We start from the raw sequence: 5518 nt of genomic DNA, 5'->3' as shown, positions 1-5518 counted from the left end.
GTATGTCCTGGTTGGAGATTAAATGGTCTGTTTTCTAGTTTATCACTGACAAACATTAGGTCAACAACACGCTCCCTCCAAATTCAATCACTGAGATTATCCCTTTCAGGAAATAGAAAACATGTATTTCCCAACCTCTCAAGTGTCAGCAACATGCCACAAAGTTCTGCAAAAATACGGCCTGGCAGACTAATTTCCCCCTTTCCCTCCAACAGCTTGAACCTAGTACTAGCAGTAGCACAACAGAAAAAAGATCTGAAAGTAAGGCGGAAAAAAACATTTCACTTCTGTATATTCAGGAGGTGAAGTCCATCTAGACATCAAATCTGAATCCATCAAGTATTTTTTAAACACCACACACACACATGCATCCACACCAGACAAAAATCATTACAGAAGTCCCTCATATAGAGCTTCAATTGCCACATTGCAAGGACACTACAGCAACCAAAAAAAAAAAAATTCTAAGAAGTGGAGAGATTCAGGCAACAAAGGAAGTAATATTTAACTCACCTAAACAAGGTTAGTGCCAGAAAGACAAGCTTGGAACGTGTCATGATATCATGTCTCATTTTATTTGGTGCTTTGTTTCCACAAAAGTAAATCAATGAATGCTATCAGCAGAATGTCCACATCTTCAACAACCACAAGGGTCAATCATCTGCCCTATTTGGACGATACTTCTACAGCATATCAGAAAAGGATTAGTTTGTTTGTCTTCACAGTCCAAGGTTATATCCATTGAGAAACCTTATCTGTGAAAGATACTGTTTTAGAAGATGAGTAGAGACTGAAGTGACGGAACAGAGTATTTCCTGTCGTAAAATGCTTTCAGTGTAAGTTAACCTTAAAGCATACCTACTCCAAACTTCACATCTTGTGGAAGATTTGGGATTCTTCCCACAGCTAGTAGAAAGACAAGCTTATCCGTGTTTTAGACTTCATCAACATTCTTACCTACTCTCCGCAAGGTCATTTTCTTTACTAGCTGTAAGCCACAGTCCCTTGCAGGATAAGCCTGCCAAGGAAATTTAACACATCTCCAGGAGCTGGAAAACACATTGCCAGGTTTGGAAGCTAATTAGAACAACTAAGTTTCAAAGAACTATCAAAATGGGTCCACTAATTTAATATTAGCTAGCCAGTCTTTGCCTCATGCCTGGTAGTATGCCAGACAGTGTCTCACTACACACTTTCCAGACAAGTAACCGCAGTGGATTCAGGGTAATAGTAAGTTCTCTCATGTAGACCAAACATGCCTTTATTGATGATCTCTACAAACAAGTGAAACGCAACAAAACCAAATCAGTCTGAAAGATTCTACCTAAGTCATCACAACTGCAGTATAAATGCCACCAGAAGACTCAAAGCTGTACGTGGAATATGGTAAACCTGTGACTGACAGCATATTAGAGAATTTCTGAACAACAACAATAGACATTTCAAAGTAGTTATATTCTTCAATCTTGAAGATGTTCAAAGAGATTAAGCTACTACCAATGAAGAGATTTGCCTACTTTAAATTATTTCTTTATTGAAACACAATACCAGTTAAAGTAACTCCTATAGGTCAAAGTTTATATAACGAAGTGTATAGCCTTATGTCCACAAATAAAGTGGACTTGCTTTTAAAAAACAATTCTTCTCCTTTACTATCCCTTTATAATTAAGTTATAAGTCGATGTTTTTCTGAACTGTTTACTGTTTGAGCTTAGTCTTCAAGTGCATGTTGAAGGAAAAAAAAAATCTCCTTTGGTATAATTAACCTAATTTCTCCAAGTTGCACAGAAGGCATAGATTAGTCCAGAAATTAAGCTATTACAGTAAAGCACACACCACATAAGAACATTTACTATACTCCATCTCCAGTTCACGTGGAAACATGTTTAACACTGGTACCCAGAGAGCTTTCAAACAAGTTTTAGGAAAAAAAACAAGGCAGGTAGATTCAAGATTTGTTGAACAGGATCATAGTTCCAGATCATTTTATCTAAGTTAATTAGAAATCTGCATTAGAAACCTCACTTGTGCTTTTGGTTACTAAAGGATTACAAGATAAAGCCTCACTGTTTATCAAGGTAGTTGCATAAATCATGACTCGAGTTAACCTTGAAAGGAGAACAAACCCTGTCTGAAGAACCTACCTACAACATAATGACCAGAGTAACACCCACAGTTGACTACTACATAAAATGCTGAAGCTACAAGATCACTCAACTCTTATTCATTGCATTAAGAAGATAAGACAAAGGCATCAATTTAGCTTTCATACAAGTATGCCAATACCCAGTTCAGGTTATCACTAGGGAAATCCTTAGCAGCAACAGCAGGATTAATGCTCCAGTTGTTACTGCAATACTGTCTTTTTGCTGGGAGGGGATGTGGGGAGAGGCTTACGGTTCATCAACAAATTTGGGAGGCCAAAAACCAAGTAAAGGGAAGCGGGCAGGAGGGGAAACAAACAACACTCAAGTGGCTCATCAGTTTAGCTTCACAGGTAGGAGACAAATGTAGGTAATTAAAACCCAGATTCACATTCCTCATATTGATCTGACAGGACAAAAATCAACTACCCAAAAACTGTACCTGCAATTACATTCTGCTCAAAACATCAGAAGGACAAGATAAGCCTTCTGAGCTAGTCTTTTACTAGAATTGCCTTGGCATGCATGATTAAGTTTATTAACAAAGCATTTACAATGAGAATACTTAATCAAGAACAAAAAACCCCAACTGTTATTGCTCCCTTGCTTTAAATTGTACATATTATCACGGAGTTAGAAGGCTTGACTCACATTTTACAGCAGACATTACACAATGAATTTGAAATCCTAGGAATCAACACTTCCAGACTCATTCCATACTTTCCCATAACTTTTACAATTAAAAAAAAAACAAACCAACAAACCTCGCTGATCCTCTCAACCGAGGAGTTTCAGGTAGCTGAAACAACATAATGCATTATTTGACAAATACATGCAAATGTTTAGCACTAATTCACTAACTGTACTTCTGCAAGAAAATCCTCAGAAGCCCTTGATCATGTTTCACCAAATCCTGACTTCCATTGCCTTTGTAGTATAGGACACCCTTAGTAAGCATACTCAGAGCTGATGAGCTGATTGTTGAACAGCTGTAAAAAGAGTTAAGATTTTAGAACTCTTCGCTAAAATTACAGTCAAGTCCTCCATGACTGTAACTAAGAATTTAATTCCTTAATGTTTAGGTGAGCCATTTTGAAGTTCTTAACGCAAAACCACAGTCAAACAATATAACATCTTAACATGGTGCAATTTGATGGCTTTCCAATGCAAATCAATAAAGATATTTCCTCTCCCATTATGTTCCTGCAGAAATTCCCAAGAATTCTTCTGAAACCTAAAAATAACTCATTTATCCGACAACTGCTCTATCAAGTTGTCTATGAAGCCTCATCCCCTTCTTTAAAAAACACATACATACAAGTTTACCTTTCTTTTTTCCCAATACACATAGAACAAAACCCTATCAAAAAATTAAAAGCCCATTTTTACAACTTCCTTATCTATAAAAATAGCATAAACACATAGTTAAAGCATGTTCTACTAACAGATTGCCTACCAGTCCTACAAACAGGACAAATAAAAGTAAACCCCAGTAAAACAGGATGCATGGAGCCTCTCTCTCTCTTCTCAGAACAGAGGTATTCACTCCTGTAGCCGATACTGATCATGCAGATACTAAGGACTCCAACTGTAAGTTCTGTTTACACCAATGGATGTGTTATTTGGATCTATCAGTTATGCCTATTGCACAAGAAATTTACAAACATCAAACTGAACAATGACATGGAAAGGCTGGTATGATGTAGTGAATATATAGCTACCAACACCCAATGGCAGCTTAGCAAGATCTACTAAGCAGCTTTTCCAACCACACCAAAGGAAGAAAGTATTAGGCTACATTGATGGAGTCACATATTCTTTGAGAAAGTTTGGAAAAAGCTTAACAAAGGCAAAGAACAACAGTTTTATAAGAAGGACCTCACTATAAACCCTGGGTTGGAGACACTCAGAAGAAAAAAAAGCAAATAGGAATACCTAGTCTATTTAGAGAGACAGTATTTGTTTCAACTGTTTGCAACTCCCAAACTTCAAAAGTGTTGAGGCTAATGAAGTATAGCTGGAGGACTGTATTACTGCAAGGCTCATATCTCAACTAGCAACATGGAGAAGCGCTATGGATGTACGTGAAGTTACCAACCATGTCCAGCATTGAAGGATTACATGAGGGAAGTCTTCCAGCTACAAAGTACAAAAGTAACCAAGTGCAAGTTTTGATGACATTGGATCCTTTTCAGAAGTTTTTGTTTGTTTGCTTTAAGTTATCCAGCAGCTCTGCATTCTGCAGACAAGTAACAGGTATACTGTACTTAACACAGACCCTCCTCAAACATTGAATATTTTGTGACAAAAAAAAAAAATTAACACGCACACAAAACACACACGGACAATTTCTGGCTGGAGAAGCTAACCAAATCCAAAATCACTGCAGTGACACAGCTGTGTCTTCAATGACATCTAGAATATTTTCCAGCACTTGCTTAAACTTTACAAATTGCTATATAACCATTTTAGTTTGTTACATATTCCTTCCAAGCGCTGGAGGCATGGTGCTTGTGAGGAACCGAGTTCCTACAAGAGCTAGAACTCAGAAACAGAGAGAGAGCAAAGGAGCCTTTGCTTTACAGTAGTCAGAAGGAGATTCAGTTTGGTGTCTCAGGAGCTAAGATGTTCTATGGATGGACTGATTCTCCATTTGCAGGGGAAATGTTAGTACAAGTATTTCAGGACATCTATTACTCCAACTTTCAAAGATGACTCTCTTAAGCAGAATAACGTGTTAGAAACCACAGAAGTGCCTGAGAATGGTCACACAGGAATTATGGTTTCTCCCCCCAAAAAGGTAGTGGGGTCAGTAGCCCAACTGAAGTGCATCTACACCAATGCACGCATGGGCAACAAACGGGAGGAGCTGGAAGCCATTGTGCAGCAGGAAACTATGACGTAGCTGCCATCAAAGAAACATGGTGGGATGACTGGCACAACTAGAGTGCCGCAATGGATGGCTATAAACTCTTCAGAAGGAATAGGCAAGGAAGGAGAAGTGGTGGGGTAGCCCTGTATGTTAGGGAATGTTTTGATCATCTAGAGCTCAACAATGGTGACGATGAGAATGTTTGTGAGTAAGAAACCGGGGGAAGGCCAACAAGGCAGATATCATGGTGGGAGTCTGTTAAAGACCACCCAAACAGGATGAAGATGCAGATTAAATACTCTATAAAGAGCTGGGAGAAGTCTCACAATCACTAGGCCTTGTTCTCGTGGGGGACTTCAACTTACCAGATGTCTGCTGGAAATACAATACAGAAGAGAAGAAATGGTCTAGGAGGTTCCTGAAGCACGTGGAAGATAACTTACTGACACAGCATGTGAGTGAGCCAACTAGGGAGGATGCCCCACTGGACCTGTTGTTTGTG

The 5518-nt window shown here is 38.6% G+C and overlaps 1 protein-coding gene across 1 annotated transcript in view; it reads right to left on the bottom strand.

Annotated features, from left to right (window-relative positions):
• Window positions 1–570, bottom strand: part of FAR1 (fatty acyl-CoA reductase 1) — a 28450-nt gene extending 27880 nt beyond the window's left edge. The window contains exon 1 of the mRNA XM_009635658.2: window positions 514–570. The gene's annotated coding sequence lies outside the window, so the exon portion shown is untranslated. The remainder of the gene's footprint in view (window positions 1–513) is intronic.
• Between the last annotated feature and the right edge of the window lie 4948 nt (window positions 571–5518).

Source organism: Egretta garzetta, unplaced genomic scaffold (assembly GCF_000687185.1).
Source record: "Egretta garzetta isolate BGI_Z169 unplaced genomic scaffold, ASM68718v1 scaffold573, whole genome shotgun sequence".
NCBI classification, from domain to species: domain Eukaryota; kingdom Metazoa; phylum Chordata; class Aves; order Pelecaniformes; family Ardeidae; genus Egretta; species Egretta garzetta.
This window is presented reverse-complemented; position numbering and strand designations above follow the sequence as displayed.